Raw genomic sequence first — 17,563 nt, forward strand, 5'->3', positions numbered from 1 at the left:
AACTGCATTTGCATTGCACCTTTAAGGTTGATAAGCAGGCAACTGTCCAGATCATAGACTAGGAGGGGCCAAGGTAGCCCCAGGCACCTCCATACCTTGTCATTACTATACTTTCTAGGCTTAAAACCAATCATCTAAGGATTTCAACTTTCCTCTTAGAAGTCAAGGTAGAAGTTTTGATAGTTTTACAGCATGGGCCTCCAAGACAGAAAACTTGAAGGAATAATGAGACTTTATGTCTGCATTGTCATCAAAGCTGTCTTAACCACTTTACCTTGTGACACTGGATGGATGATCACTAGCATTTCACATAAAAAGAGATTCAGGGGACTTCCCTTGGTGGTCCAGTGGTTAAGAGTTTGCCTCACAATGCAGGGGACGTGGGTTCCATCCCTGGTCGGGGGACTGAGATCCTGCGTGCCATGGAGAAGCCAAGCCCACGTGCCACAACTGCTGAAGGTTGAGCACTCTGGAGCCTTCACACCACAACTAGAGAGTCTGTGTGCCACAGTGAAAGGTCCTACAAGCTGCAAGTAAGGCCCAACGCAGACAAAGAATAAATGAATATTAAAGAGAGCGGTTCAGGCTCTGGGGGCTTAAGCGACTGCTCAAAACACACAATTAACTAACAGAACCAGTTCTACAAACTTATCTTCTGATCATCACTCTTCCCATTGCTCCAAGTTGTTCTCATTTTAGGGAAGGGGTCTTTAGGATCTAGAACAGTGTGGCTAAAAAGGAATGCTCTTGGTCCATTAAAAGGAGGCTTTTTAAGAGCATACCTTTTCCTACCAGAGAAGGGGAACAGAAAACGAGAGGGTCTGGGGAGAGAAACGGGTCATCCAGTCACTAAGTGAATTTGGAAGGTGGCTACCCATTAAACACCCAGCTCCATACTGTCACTAAGCATTTCTCCAGAGTACTAGCTGCCTTCTCCACTGATTTGCCTGAAATGATATGGACCAGTCTCAACTAGAGCAAGCACGCCAGGAGGAACTTCAGATATTTGAGCAGAAAAGAGGAGTGGGTTTGACCCACAAAACTCCCTGTAAAATGGCTTGGAGGAGCGTTTTCAATTCTCTTCAGGAGTGTGATCTGAGAGCAGGGGACTGTGTCCTCAGTAAAGGGACGGTGTCTTCAGGAACAGGCTGGGGGGCCAAGGGAGCAGACGGTTTAAGGCAAAGCCTGGGTTTTCCAAGCCTGAAGGGAAATCAAGCCCCTGCAGAGACATGGTAAGTTAGAAGAGAACCAGAGGGAGCCAAGGGAAAAGAAAGCAAGAGGAAAACTCATGTTGACAGACGGACCGGCTGAAAAGGGTCATACATAAACGTGAAGAGAAGGCGCTTCTGACTTCTCAGCTCAGGACCAGGGTGATGATGTCATCAGCACAAGTGAGACACAGCGGCCTGGCAAACAGGCCAAGAATGTGGGCCGGAGGGGCCTGGGTTATTCCAGGCTGCCATGATTGTTAGCCAAAAGTAACAGAGCCAGGCAGGGGAAGCAGGAGGCCTGCTGCCCAAGGATGTCCGTGTGTACTCTGAGGTCCGGGACAAAGGAGTCTTGTTCGCTCCCTTACTACACAGTGAGCAGGGCTAGCAGTAGAGTGTGGCCCTTAAAGGCACAAACTATGGAATCAGACAGACTGGAGTCAAATCCTGGCTCTGCCATTTGCTATCTGTGTGGCTTTGGCAGAGTTACTTAACTTCTCTGTGCTTCTCAGGCTTCACCCGTGGGCCAATCAGAGCCCTTATTGATACGGTGGTGTGAGAATTAAACACGATATGTTCTGAAAGGGCCTTAGTATAGAGCTTGATGCATAGTAAGAACTCAGTTTCTTTTTAACTGTCCTGTGTGGTATGCAGTTCCCTGACCAGGGATCGAACCCTGGCCCTCCACAATGAAGTGTGGAGTCCTAACTACTGGGTCACCAGGGAAGCCCCAGAAAGAACTCAGTCTTAACACATTATTTTTCATAATAAAATATATATTGAGGAAAACCCTTGTGGCTCAGCTGGTAAAGAATCCACCTGTGATGCAGGAAACCTGGATTGGGAAGGTCCCCTGGAGAAGGGAAAGGCTATCCACACCAATATTCGGGCCTGAAGAATTCCATGGGCTGAATTCCATGGGGTTGCAAAGAGTTGGACACCACCGAACAACATTCACTTTCACTTTCACTGAGGAAAACAGTGAAGGGATAAAAGCAGAAATGCGGTAAACACAGATTCTACACATGTAATGAAATGCATTCAATAAACACATGGGAAGGAAGCAACAACTAAGAACAGGCTCCAGACCATCAGTGACCAGGATGAAAGAAGACGGCGATCCAATCTCCAAGGAGACTTCTGGTTTGTTTTAGGTTAGGAACAGGCAAGAAGTTTTGAACCCCCAAAATTATCACCTGGAAAAAAAATACTGCACAACACAGATTTTCAAATAAGTGCTCACATGTGGAGATAATTTCTTCTTTATAAAACAATTGTAACATTGTCAATATTAATACTACTGTACTGCTTTCAACTGTATGAGCAAAGGCAAGTTATTAGATTTCCGCACCTTATTTTCCTCCTCAATAATAAAATGGGGGATAATAACAGTACTGCCTTCAGAAGGAGGTAGTGAGGGCCAAACCCATTAATACATGCAAAGTTTTTAAAAAGCAGTAACAGGGACTTCCTTGGTGGTCCAGTGGTCAAGACTCAGCATTTCCACTGCAGGGGGTGTGGGTTCCATCCCTGGTTGGGGAACTAACACCTGTCATGCCAGGCAGTGAGGCTAAAAAATAAGAAAATTAAGAGATAAAATCTATGATACTTAAAAAAAAAAGTGACGCCAGACCCATTTCTACCATACCACAAAAGCAATCTCTGTGGATTGTAAAAACATGCCACTCACCTACCAATAAAAGCCACATTTAATATTTCACTTATATTCCTCCAAACTTTTTCCATGTACATATCATCTAAATATTCATGTGTTTCTTACAAAATGGATCATTCTGTAATGTTCTCTTAGGATTTGCTTTTCCACCTAGCCACATATGGCAAAGATCTTTCCATGTCAGCCTCCACCAACCTTGGGGATCATGGCCATCCTCCTTGGCGATTTATCCTGGGTCTCAGCAGTCAGTCCTGGTTTCAGCTGTTTCTTTTCATTTCCTGCTTCTCACCCTCCCAGCTGTTCCTGGTCCCTCTGCTGGCTCACCTGCTGCTACCTTCCTGGTTCTCCATCCTCCAGGTGCCCATCCTCCACCCCGTACAATGTAGTAGCTAAGCTATTCCAAAGGAAATCAACCCTGAATATTCATTGGAAGGACTGATGCTGAGGCTGAAGCTCCAATACTTTGACCACCTGATGAGAAGAGCTGACTCACTAGAAAAGACTCTGATGCTGGGAAAGACTGAGGGCAGGAGGAGAAGTGGACCACAGAGGATGAGACGGTTGGATGATGGCATCACTGACTCAGTGGACATGAGCTTGAGCAAACTCTGGGAGATTGTGATGGACAGGGAACCTGGCATGCTGCAGTTCATGGGGTCACAAAGAGTCGGACAGGACTGACAACAACAACCTGAAAGGAGGGCTTGCAGGGAAGTTTTACTTCTTTTTATTGCTTACCTCTCAGTTTTCCAACATGCCACCAATCAAGGCTGTGCATGTTTAATTGACTTTTCCAAAGGGTTAAAAGTAAGAAAAAAGGGTTGAGAGAAAAAAGCTTAAAATTCATTTTCAACTCTGTTTCTTGAGTCTTAGCAGGGGGAGAAATTATACCCTTCATAGGAAATCCTTTTACTGGCACACCCCAACACCAGGGCTGCCCCCCGTTCGCAGGATGGGACACAAGCTTTCTCTCCACTTGTCTCTGGCGTGCCCACACCATTACTCAGGCACAGTGGCGAACCTCAGGGGACGTTCACTCATCAGAGATGGTCTGGCTAACAAGTCGCTTAAAATTTTCCTTTGAGTGAGTTGTAATCATTTGAAAACCAGGAGATCTTATGTACAAACCTAGATTTCTGGCTTCTCTTGAATGATGAAAAGCTTTGGCAGCGCTGAGCCCACATTCCTATATGGCAACAATTTGGGAGCCGAGCACTCTTGCTCCACAGATAGAACATGTGTCTGCCAGGTGGCCGTGGGCCGCACTGGTTTCTATCATATGACATTGGGTGGCATCACTGGTTTATTTACCTGCTTGGCTCCTGTGGGAATTTGAGTCTTAGTATAGAAAAAATATTATACGCCCTTAGCTCCTCACTGTCACTGAGAACCTGCCTTAGAATCTTCCCCTCTCCCCAGATGGGTGCTGTGCGCTGGTGATTTCAGCGTCCAGGAGTCCTGCCCACACTCCACCTGCAGTGAGGCCAAGGCCAGCTGGGTGAAAGGAATCTTCCCTGGGGTGATGCCTGAGAAGGAGGGTCCTTGGGGAGAGGGTACACTGAAGGGCTCTGAAGACCAGGAGGGAGAGACGGGGTCACTGCTGGGAGCAGCCAAAGCCGTTGCTTGCGTGTGAGGTGGAAAACATGCAAGAAATCAGAGAGAGGCCAGGCAAAGGTGATGCTGGTGACACGCTGACTGAGGGAGGGCAGGCACAGACCAGATCCGGCAGGCCCGACTCCGGGGTCAGGGCTCACGAGGCCTTCCCTGTTTCCTGGGACGCTGGCAAGGTCGCGGGAGCAGGGTCCACAGAGTTGTGTGGGTCAGCCCTCACCTCCGCCGTTCCTGGGCACCGCTTATGTTACCACATCTGGGGCCTTGTCGTCACCCAGACATGTTCTCTGCCAGAAATCTTAAACTCTAATCTCGAGGCTTCAGACCACCAACGTCTAGCCTTTCAGCTCTCTTGTCGAGGACGCCATCCAAGTCTATTAACCCTCTTTGCTTCACTTGCTTCCTGCCCAGCCTGGATTCCACCAGTTATCAGTTTGAACATGTGCGTCTGCTCCTTCACAACATTCTCTTCCAAAGCCTGTCCTCCAAACTGCCCAACCTTTACTAAACCAATAACACCCCACTCCACCCTACGCTGGGTCACTGGGCTCTGCCAAGTCAACCAATGCTCACCCCATGGCCATCTTCACAAAACCTCTAATGCACTAAGTCTAAGACCTTAGAATGTCCCTCAACCCCACCTCCAACTTATCTGCACCTATCTCGTTTCTGTGCTTCCTACCTCAGAGATTCCTTGCTCCTATTCTGGGGACTCATGTCATCCAGGACTCTGTTCCTTCAATAATCCTTCTGGTCTTCTATGTCTTTAACTTTTCCCTCTCTCCCGAGTCCTGCTCAGCCTCTAAACATACCCACATTTCTCCCATCTTTGGAGGAAAGTGCCCAGGGACTTCAGTGGAAATGACCACAAAATGATAACATTCAGGGTTCTAAGGAAGGAAGGAGAGAAATCAGCAAGATAAAGAAAGCAAGCTGCAGGAAGGTGCATTTCTTCAAGCTCAGGGTTTTGGCAAGAAAAGCTAATGGGAACGAAATCTGAGGGACAAAGGGTCTGAGAGAACAGGATGCCCTTTTCACATCATACACTAAATTCGTCATATTGCCCTTCTTGTGTATATTATGTAGCTCACAGACAGCGTTTCATCCAGTTTTCACTTCAGTCAGTGAGATAGGCATGGGTGAGACCAAGTGGGTGAGGCCTGGCTTTGGGGACTCTGGAAGGTGCTGGCACTGAGCTGTGGGGAGCAGGGGGAAGGGGACGAGACAGCAGGCACAGAAAAAAGAATGAATTCCTAGAGGCTGCAGCCAACAGGGGAAAGCAAGGAGGCTCTGGTGCTGCCTGGCAGAAGAGATCATGTGCATGAAAAGAATACAGCTGAAACAGATTTCTTAGACCCTGGATTGTCTGCGTGAAGAAAGAAATTCATCTTTTAGGTAGACCATGAGGGGACAATGGAAGGCAGAAAACGACACCATTATTAAAGGTTGATGTGATCACAAAGTTAAAAGCCATTCTTTCTGTCTATTAGATAAAAAGAGAGGACCCAGGGAATGGAACCAGCCCTCTCAGAAAAAAAGGGGAGCGTGAACAGCCACCAAAGCACAGCTTTTGCAGAAAGAGCTCGTACTGCCATCTAACCAAACAGATGTCCCTTGAATGTGCTCTGGAGGTGAAGTCAGGATGCCTAACCCTACTTCCAGGCCTTCCCCAGCCATCCAGAGCCCCCCTGCACCTCTGTTTTCTTCATCTCAGTAATCCCACTGCCCAGGCTCCCTCACAGATGGGGCAGGAATCAAATGTGACAGCACATGGGAAAGTGCTTTGGGAATTACAAAGTCTTAGGCAAATGTAACCCAGCGCCCCTGACAATGGGGAAAGCTGATCAAGAAGACCAAACCAGCCCCCGCACAACTGAACAGGCCGAAAGGGTCTGGATGTGTGGATGGTGAGAGCAGATGATACCAAGGGGAAGTGAAACTCCGAGGGCAGGGTGTGTGTAGGGGTTGGGGGAGAAGGAACAGCTTTTTAAAGATGCACAAGGAAACTGCCATCTCATCTAATGAAGTAAACCCAGATTTGTCAAGGTCCGCACCATCAGGGGATTCTCCACTGGGGTTTCCTTCTTGACCACCTCAGTGAAACAGTGTGGGTTCTATTTAAAGAAGACTGCAGCATTCTTATAGGATGAGATCTGCATCGTGTTCAAAGGGGAAGAATGACCCCAGTAATTACAAATCACCAACCATCAAGAGAAGGGCTATATTAGATGATGGAAAAACAGAACCATTATATCCTGCCTGATTTGGGTTCATATACACCCATTGGTAGGTGAGTGGTACTTCATTCTTAATTCAGTTCAGTTCAGTCACTCAGTCATGGCTGACTCTTTGCAACCCCATGGACTGCCGCAACCCAGACTCTCCTGTCCACTACCAACTCCGGGAGCTTGCTCAAGCTCATATCCATTGAGTCGGTGATGCTATTCAACCGTTTCATCCTCTGTCATCCCCTTCTCCTCCTGCCTTCAATCTTTTCCAGCATCAGGGCCTCTTCAAATGAGTCAGTTCTGCGCATCAGGTGGCCAAAGTATTGGAGCTTCAGCATCAATACTTCCAATGAATATTCAGGACTGATTTCCTTTAGGATAGACTGGTTTGAGCTCCTTGCAATCCAAGGGACTCTCAAGAGTCTTCTCCAACACCCGCAGTTCAGAAGTATCAATTCTTCAGCACTCAGCTTTCTCTATGGTCCAACTCTCACATCCATACATGACTCAGTTCAACCACTCAATATTGATAAAATAAAGGGGATCACGTTGATCTCAAAGGATGGGATTAGAGAAGATGGGAAAAGTACCTCAGCATATGATGCACGATCAGTCCAACAGGTTCTGGGAGGCTGGGAAGAACAGAACGAGAACCTGCTGTGAGCAAATTTTCTTGAACCAATTCACTTCCTGGAAAGGGAAGTCATACATCTGGAAGAGTGGTTTCTCAACTTGAGGGTTGATTGTGCTCCACTCTGGAGGGGGGATTTGGGGCCATGTCTGAGGACGTTTTTGACTGTCATTCCTGGGCAGAAAATTACTACTGGAATCTAGGGGGCAGAGGTCAAGGATGCTGCTAAACACCATACAAAGCACAGATCAGCCTCTTAGAATAAAGAATTCTCTGGTTCCAAATATTGAGAGTGCCAAGACTGAGAAACCCTGCCCTGGCCTAAACCTGGGTCTTCACTGTACCTTCCACAGTGTTTAGTCGATACGTCAAGTGAACTCAACAGTGTCTGTGGAGGTTTGTGCTCTGAAGCATCCACTGAGGGGAAATATTCCTGTGACTCACATGTGCTGGTTTAGGGCTGTTAGCTATCTTCACCTGAGGCTGGAGGAATTCATTTAAATTGTGTTTATTGGTCACAGAGGACACCAGGTTTGGGGACATGTTAAATGTTTTGAAGGAGGGAAATATGTCCTAACCCACCTTGACCAACAAGATAAGTTGTTTTCCAAAAGCTGAATGGGGGAAAAAATTGGTGGGGCTCCCAGGTCATGAAAATGACCTGAAGGTCACAGAGGACTGAAATTTAAGCAGAGAGTGCAGTTGAGACTGAGATACCAAGGCTGAGACAGACTCCTCCAGTGTTTCTGAACTGAGCAAGGCCAGTTTAAACTGCTCAGTACTTCGTATTTTTAAGAAATACAGACAAACTCACAGAACCACGATTTGGAACACTAAGTGCTAGAAAATAAGGAAGTTTCTAGAAACAGGCTAAAGGAGTTTGGGTGTTTTAACATGGAAAGGAGAGAACAGAGTGTGCGTGAATTTGGGAAAAAAAAAAAAAAAGATTATCACAAGAAAAAAATGGCCAGCTGTTTTCCATCTCCATGGAAGAGCAAATTATAGGAAATGGGCTGAGATTACAGCACAATGGTGGTTATGAATACGAAAGCATTTCCTCATTGGACCCTGGAACAGACTTCAGAGGAAGACAGTTCAATTCCCATTACTCAAGTTTGCTAAAAATAGGTTAAGTATTGACCTGACTGCAGATGGAGGACTGGACGTGATGACTTCTTGAGTCCCTTGGTTTTATCATTTTAGCTCGTGTCTTCACAAGGCACAGGTAATTTGCTGATGAGTGAAAAATTCAGTTATTTTACTGTATGGCCTATATAAAAGCAAGTTTCCTAAATAACCCATCTGACGGATTTTCATTGATTGTTATTATTAAATTGACTGGTGGTTTTAGAGTCATTTGACAGAGCCTGTAATTTTATAATATTTGTTTTACTCCTTGAACTTGGACATGAACCTATAAATTATATTATACTTGTGGATCATCAAGTCAGCCTTGTATTGATCATAATGTTTAGCAGCTCAGTTCTATGAGACATGGGTTTTCGCTGATACTGATACACACTTTGATGTAATCTGAACCAGCCTTTCAGACCAGAGTAAACAAGGTGAGGAAATGGCTCCAGGCTGCCAATGCATTCCATGCGTGTGCTCTTCGTGTCCACACTGTATTACTGTGTTCATAGGTTTTTTTTGTTTTGTTTTTGTTTTTTTTGGCTGCACCACATGGTTTGCAGGATCTTAGTTCCCCAACCAGGGACTGAACCTGGGCTGTCCACAGTAAAATCGCAAGGTCCTAACCCACTGGACCACCAGGGAAGTGCCTATTGTATTCACACTGAAGCCAGTATCTGAATCTAAATGTGGCAGGTGGGGGGTTGGGAAAAAAAGATGTGATCTTGCTGTTTCCAGCATTGTGCAGAAGTGAATCCATTCCATTTCCAAGTGAATTTACTAAACTGCTGATAGAAAAGTACCCAATCTATTGCCTACCTCACATTATGTACACATCATGTGGGAACATCAAGCTACTGGGTTTCCTTTTGTTCTCTTATACATCTACTTTAACTTTTTATGCTTTCACCCTAAGTGGGAGTAGGAATGTAGACTGATTTTGTCATCCTTTGAGTTTTTAGCTTCTCTGCTAAAAAACGTTCCTCTGCAAATGTTCACATTAGAGGTGCCAGCCATCAGTAGTTCCTTTGTATTCTTAAAAGGTACCGAAAAACAGTAAAATCATTTGTGAATACAAAATGGTGTGTATTCAATATGAAATAAGCCTTCTCAAGGCAGGATTCTATACAAGGGTCTATTGACCTGGCTGTACCCTGTGGCAGGATTGCTGGTCGCCCCCTAACAGCCAATCCTTCCTTCTTCCTTTGACGATTCAGTCTCTGAGTTTTAGCCAAACCATTGACTATTTCACCAAAGACTGTATTTTTCAGCACTATTTGCACTTAGGTGTGGAAAGGAATAAATTTTCACTGATGAGATGTCAACAGAAGTGATTTGTGCCATTTCTGGTCCATGACCTTACAGGGAAAGAATAAGCCTCCACTTCTTCCTTCTCCCCCTTCTATAGGCTGGGAGGCAGACATGATGGCAGGATCTGGAGCAACCACTTTCAACCATGAGACAGAAATCCTTTGTTGAGGATAACAGAGAGTCAAGATGGAAGAAACTTGGGTTTCCATTATCATGAAGTCACTATGTTAGCCTTATATTATTTATGCTTCAACTATTACAGGACAGAAAAATAAACTTCTATTTGTTTAAGCTACCATTATTTTGACTTTTTTAACAGTAGTCGAACTAGTATCCTAACTAAAATCCTAACCTGTTGGATCAGTTCAGTTCAGTTCAGTTGCTCAGTCATGTTCAACTCTTTGTGACCCCATGGACTGCAGTATGCGAGGTTTCGCTGTCCATCACCAACTCCTTATTCAAACTCATGTCTATTGAGTCGGTGATGCCATCCAACCATCTCATCCTCTGTCGTCCCCTTCTCCTCCTGCCCTCAATCTTTCCCAGAATCAGGATCTTTTTCCAATGAGTCAGTTCTTCACATTACGTGGCCAAGGTATTGGAGTTTCAGCTTCAGCATCAGTCCTTCCAATGAATATTCAGGACTGATTTCCTTTAGGATGGACTGGTTCGATCTCCTTGCAGTTCAAGGGACTCTCAAGAATCTTCTCCAACATCACAGTTCAAAAGCATCAATTCTTCAGCACTTAGCTTTCTTTATAGTCCAACACTCACACCCATACATGACTACTGGAAAAACCATAGCTTTGAATAGACAGACCTTAGCTGGCAAAGTAAAGTCTCTGCTTTTAAATATGCTATTTAGGTTGGTCATAGCTTTTCTTCCAAGAAGTAAGCGTCTTTTAATTTCATGGCTGCAGTCATCATCTGCAGTGATTTTGGAGTCTAAAAATATAAAGTCTCTCACTGTTTCCATTGTTTCCCCACCTATTTCCCATGAAGTGATGGGACCAGATGCCATGTTTTCTGAATGTTGAGCTTTAAGCCAACTTTTTCACACTCCTCTTTCACTTTTATCAAGAGGCTCTTTGGTCCTTCTCACTTTCTGCCATAAGGGTGGTATCATCTGCATATCTGAGGTTATCGATATTTCTCCTGGCAATCTTGATTCCAGCTTGTGCTTCATCCAGCCCAGCATTTCTCATGATGTCCTCTGCATATAAGTTAAATGAGCAGGATGACAATATACAGCCTTGACGTACTCCTTTTCCTCTTTGGAACCATTCTGTTGTTCCATGTCCAGTTCTAACTGTTGCTTCTTGACTTGCATACAGATTTCTTAGGAGGCAGGTCAGGTGGTCTGGTATTCCCACTTCTTAAAGAATTTTCCACAGTTTATTGTGATCCACACAGTCAAAGGCTTTGGCATAGTCACTAAAGCAGAAGTAGATGTTTTTCTGGAACTCTCTCACTTTTTTGAAGATCCAACGGATATTGGCAATTTGATCTCTGGTTCCTCTGCCTTTTCTAAATCCAACTTGAACATCTGGAAGTTCACGGTTCACATACTGTTGAAGCCTGGCTTGGAGAATTTTGAGCATTACTTTGCTAGCATGTGAGATGAGTGCAATTGTGTGGTAGTTTGAGCATTCTTTGGCATTGCCTTTCTTTGGGATTGAAATGAAAATTGACCTTTTCTAGTCCTATGGCCACTACTGAGTTTTCCAAATTTGCTGGCATATTGAGTGCAGTGCTTTCTTTCAAAGTACCTGTTGGGTACCAGAAGTTTAATTTTGGTAAGTATTTTTTCATTCAGTAGAAAATATATATATTGTTTAAGATAGGGAGATAGAGAAACAATACACACTCATGTACATTCACACACACACAGACACAATAATATTTGAGACTTACTAGCGATTTAATGAAGATCAACAAAGAGTTGATTGTATGCACCCCACACTCTATAATGTAAGCCATTTACAGCTTGCTTCCTGTTTTTCTGTATAAAGAACTAACGGACAGAGAAGAAATGATAAGGAGCCTTCTAGGGAGGTGGTAAAGAGCACATGCTCAGGAGCCAGGCAGCTCAGGTGAAGGACCAGGCTTAACCTCACTGAGTGTCCAGGTTTTCCCATCTGTACGAAAGACTAGTAATTGTTTCTATCTCTTTAGCATGTGGTAAGGATTATGTGAGTTCATACTGGAAAAGTACTTAGAATGGTGCCTGGTGCATACTAAACACTGAATAAATATTCACCTCTATTATTAGTTCCTCTTCATTCATGGCCAGTGATAATGCTAAAGAAACATGTCTAGCAAGTGATTCTACACTGCTCTTGATCTTTTTGTATGTTTTGCCCTTGGTCTCATTCAAGACGTCTGGTCCACGACATGTGCTTCTAACTTCAAGGCCCTTAGTAGTTTGTCCTACACTTTATTTATGCACATGCTTCAGGTACTATCTGAACTACTGTCTCAGTATATTTTTGTACATTGATTTCTTGAAGCTTAAAAATTAGCAGTGAATGTTTATATAGCGCCGTAGCCCTCTATCTGCCTCATTGGATCTCCTTTCCCCTACTCCCTCCTCTCTCTTTCTCTTTTCATATAGCAGCTTTACTGAGATATCATTCACATACATACGATTCACCTAAGCTAAATATGCAACTCAATAGCTTTTAGTATATTCACAGTTATACAACCAACCCCAGAGTGGATTGAGAACGTTTTCATCGCTCGGTGAAGAAACTGAGCCCACTGCAGTCACTCCCCACCTGCCCTGCAGCCTGTGCCGTGCTGATTTGCTCAGTCGTGTCCGAGTCTTTGTGACCCCATGGACTGTGGCTCACCAGGCTCCTCTGTCCATGGGCTTCTCCAGGCAAGAATACTGGAGTGGGTGGCCATGCCCTCCTCCAGGGGATCTTCCCAACCCAGGGATCAAACCCAGGTCTCCCGCATTGCAGGCAGATTCTTTACCAGCTGAGCTACCAGGGAAGCCCGCCTGCAGCCCTAAGCAACCACTAATCTAGTTTCTATCTTTATAGATTTCATATTCTGGACTTTTCATATAAATGAAATCCTACAGCATCTGGTCATTATGTGGCTTCACTCACTAAACACAATGTTTTCAAGGCTCATTTATGCTGTAGATTATATCAACACTTTGTTCCTTTTTACAGATGAATAGTATTCTACTAATATAATGTTATGGTATTTTGGATACAGACATTTTCTTTAACCATTCATCAATTGATAGGCATTTCAGTTTTTTCCACTGTTTGTCCATTGAAGTACAGAAGTTTGAAATTTTTTATGAACTGTAATTTATCTATTTTTTCTTTCGCTGCATATGTTTTTGGCGTCATATCTAAAGAAGCTTTGCATAATTTAATGTCATGGAGATAAATTCCTATATTTTCCTCAAAGAGTTTTATAGTTTGGTTGTTACACTCAGGGCTATGACTTGAGCTAATTTTTAAATATAGTATAAGTGGGGTCCAGTTTCATTCTTTTACATGTGGCTATCCAGTTCTCTAGCTCCATGTGTCGAAAAGACATCGTTTCTTTCTCCCCTAAATTGTCTTAACGTCCTTAGCCACATTCTTCTGCTTCCTCAGACAATCAGACTCTTACCTCAAGGCCTTTGAGGCATTGGTTTCCTTGGCGTGGACCCTCTTTCCCTGGTTTTCACTGGCTGGTTCCTTCTCCTGCTGCAGGTCTCATCTGAAAAGGCTAATCCTGATCACAGTGACTAAGCAGTCCCACCCCATTCAACACTTCCATCCTTATTTCATTTCATTCTTAGTACTTAACATTGCCTGAACATATCTAATTTTTTAAATAGAGTTCTTTAAATACTTTAAGTGGATAGATTTCCAAATCAAGGTAGTCCAGGAGTAGGTAATAGAATAATTTAGAAACAAAGGATTCGTGTAACTGCTGTGTGATTGGCAGTGGGGGTGAGGGTGTGTGACTGAGAGGAGGATCTGTGGATGAGAGTGAGGAGTGAGTGGGTAAGTTCCAGGGCAGTCTGGGTGAACATCAGAACCGAGGAGCTATTCCTACACATTATTCTATGCAATAGTTCTTCAGATTGACACCAAAAGCATAGGCAACATAAGCCCAAATAAACAAGTGGAACTAAATCAAACTACACATTTTCTGTACAGGAAAGGAATCAGTCAGCAAAACAAAAAGGCAATCTATGGAATGGCAGAAAATATTTCCACACCACATACTCAATAAAGGGTTAATATACAAAATATAAATGGAATATTATTCAGCTTTGAAAAAGAAGGAAACCTGTTAACTTAAACAGCATGAATGACCCTGGAGGACATTATTCTAAGTGAGATATATCAGTCACGGAAAGACAAGTACCACATGATCTCACTTAACTAAGGAGTCATAAAAAATAAAAAATGCTGCACTCACAGAACAGAGAATAGAATGATGGTTATCAGGGGCTGGGCAGCAGGGTGGGAATGGGATGGAAAGATGTTGATCAAAAGGTATAATTTTCAGTTAAAGATGAGTGAATAAGTTCTGGAGACCTAACGTACAGCATGGTGATTATAGTTCATAATGATGTATCATATACTTAAAATTTGCTGAGAGAGTAGATCTCAAACGCTCTCACCACACACTCAAAAAGAGAAAGGTAACTATGTGAGGTGACAGATGTTAATTAGCCTAACTGTGGTAATCATTTCACAATGTATGTGTATATCAAAATGGCCAGTTGTACGCTTTATACAATATGTACAACTTTATACAATGTATACAACTTTATACAATATATACAACTTCTGGTTGTCAATCAAACCTCAATCAACCTGCAGGGGTTGGGGGAGTCATCCTTTGGTCAATGTCATACTAGATTCAGAAAGCATTATCAATTGGATTCTAAAATTAGTATAAATTTGATGAGGAAGTACCTGCTACAAATTACTTATTAATTACAAAGGGAAAATCAGTTATTTTTCAGTAGAGGAAGCTGGCAGACACCGTCCTAATGATCAAAGTTAATTTCACCAGGAATGGAACAAAGGACATGATGCCTCTCATGATACTGAAAAGAAACAGTATCAGTTCTGCGGTACTCCTGCCAAAAGTACCCTTCTAGGAGGAGCCTCAAAGGAACCAAAACTAAGGAACATTTTACAAAGTAACCAGTGAGTATTTCTAAAAAATGTCAAGATCGTGAAACAGATTCTGAAGAACTCTTACAGAGAAGATGAGAATGCAAACTGTGGCCCTTGACTGGATCCTGGACCAAAAATGGAAATTGTTTTTGCAACAAAGGAAATTATTGAAACTATTAGTGAAAGTCAAATAAGGACTATAAATTAAAAGCTAATATTGTGTCAATCTAATCAATATTGTGTCAATTTCCTAATGTAGTCACACTGTGAGAGAATTTCCCACATTCTTGGGAAGCACACATTGAAGTATATAGGAGTGAAGGGGCATCATGTCTGAACTTACACTCCAACGGCTCAGGAAAAATAATACACACACACAATGATAGAATGACAAAAAACAATTAGCTAATTGTTAATAATCAGGGTTTTTGAAAGAAGAGCATAGAGGAGTTCAGAGTATTTTTGCAACTTTTATATGTCTAAAATGAGTTCAAAATAAAAATGTCCAAAACTAGAAAAGAAGATGGGTATCTCATGTTTCCTAAATCCCATATAGGAATCTCCACTGTGGATACCCCAGATAGAAATCTTCCATAGTTCATGGAAGACTTATGATTATTTAGTAAAAATGGGTTGATGATTGGTTGATTGGCAATTAGAGTGCTTTACTTGTTCTCTTTTGAGTCTTATGGGATTTTTTAAAAGCAGCTACAATTTTTAATTTATAAAGTTAGATCCTGGTACAAACAAAGATTGTCCAAGGAACAACAAAGAAGCAAAACTTGGTCAGAGTTGGAACTGAAGGATCTCCACCAGCAGACCAGCCCCTCCTCTAGTGTAGTTTACACAATTGGTGTAAAACTGAAACACAGTCCAGAGGGTGCTACGAGGGAGAATGAAAAGGCAGCTAAGAATATAGGGCGGCACGAGACCCTGAAATTCACTACCGTTAATTATAGACTCTAGGTGTGGTTAACGCCAAAAATTATTATGTGCTATTTTGCATTTTAAAATCTTTTTAAGAAAAAAAATGATATAATTTGCAATATAAAGGCAGTCCCATGGTTAGTTCAAGATATATATGTGCACATGCATGCACACACGTGTACACACATGTTCACACATACACACGTGCACGCACACACATGTTCACACACATGCACGTGCGCACACATGTATGTACACATTTTCTTTCATAAGACCATAAAACAAAACTGGCCACTCTTTCTGAATACCTCGCTTACACAAACCTGCCTTATCTTTCTGGGTTTTTCTTTTGACAAGTAAAAAAACAGAAAAAGAATCACATACATCATGGAAGTTTTTGTCCGTTCCTTGACAATAGCAAGATTTTAATTCACTGCCTTAAAGACGCTCTGTAAACCACTCCTGTGAGGTAATATGCAGTGGGGCAGAGTTTCATTTGTTACTCTTACATAAAATATTCAAATCATATCAGAAATTTTTAAAGGTTATTCTATAAATCACCTTTTCTATATACTTCCAATTGCCTTCATTTAGCTTTCTTTTCCCCCTAAATCAATACTCTAATATTAGTTTTGAGTTGAGGCTCCTAAATATCTGAACATTGTACTTCTATTTCCTTTTCATGTGACTTGTTAATTATATATTATACAAATATTTTTCTCATGGATGGACCTTGAAGGCATGCTGCTAAGTGAATACGTCAAGCAGAGAAACACAAATACTGTATGATCTCACTTATATGTGGAATCTAATATAAACAAACAAACAAAACTCCATCAAATTCATAGGAAAAAAGAGGTCAGACTTGTGGTTACCAGAGGCATGGGGTCCAGGAAGGGAAAATTGAATGAAGGGAGCCAAAAGTTGTGAACTTCCAGTTATAAAATAAATAAGTATTAGGGATGGCATGTACAACATGATGACAATACTTTACATTGCTGTATATGACATAGGACAATTGTTAAAAGAGCAGACCCCCAAAGTTCTCATCCTAAGGAAAACTTTTTTATTGTATTTAAGTGAGATGATAGATGATAACTAAACTTATTACGGTGGTCATTTTACAATATATGTAACTCAAACCGTCAGGCTGTATAGCCTTCAACTTATTCAGTGAGGTATGTCTGTTATTTCTCAATAAAATGGCTTTTTTTCTATTATGTAAAAAAAAAAAAAAATCAAGCAGCTGTTCTATTACCCAAGGTTGGTATTATGCATTCTCTCCGCAACGGATCTAAGGGTACAACTACTTTCATTTCCATCTCATATCTATAATGTTACAATTCTACCCTCCATTTCAATCAAATTCTAAAATTGTCGGAGGTTTGCCCTGCCCTGACACAGTGGTCTGGACCCCTCAGAAACTCCTGTCCTTGAATCATACTTTACCTTCCTGTTTAGACTCAAGCTCTTCTTCATGAGACCAAAGCTCCAAGAGCCTCCGAGAGCACGAGGAGGCAGTCATTTGCTTTCCCTGAAATGCTGGTGACATTCTTTCTCGTCAGGAAGTTGCCAATTCCTGTTGATTTTGCAGCACCTGGGAGTTGGAGGGAAGTGGGTGAGTGAGGGGGAGAGGATGTCTGGCCCAAGTTATTCTATCTGCTGAGCTCCTCAACACCAAGGCAGACACGAGC

At 42.7% G+C, this 17,563-nt stretch overlaps 1 long non-coding RNA gene across 1 annotated transcript in view; it reads right to left on the reverse strand.

The window, feature by feature from the left end:
* LOC139030652 (uncharacterized) overlaps window positions 1–17,563 on the reverse strand; it is a 28,724-nt gene that overhangs the window by 5,143 nt on the left and 6,018 nt on the right. Inside the window, exon 2 of the long non-coding RNA XR_011483073.1 lies at window positions 17,319–17,466. This is a non-coding gene — a long non-coding RNA (uncharacterized lncRNA). The remainder of the gene's footprint in view (window positions 1–17,318; window positions 17,467–17,563) is intronic.

Source organism: Odocoileus virginianus, chromosome 23 (assembly GCF_023699985.2).
Source record: "Odocoileus virginianus isolate 20LAN1187 ecotype Illinois chromosome 23, Ovbor_1.2, whole genome shotgun sequence".
Taxonomy (NCBI): Eukaryota; Metazoa; Chordata; class Mammalia; order Artiodactyla; family Cervidae; genus Odocoileus; species Odocoileus virginianus.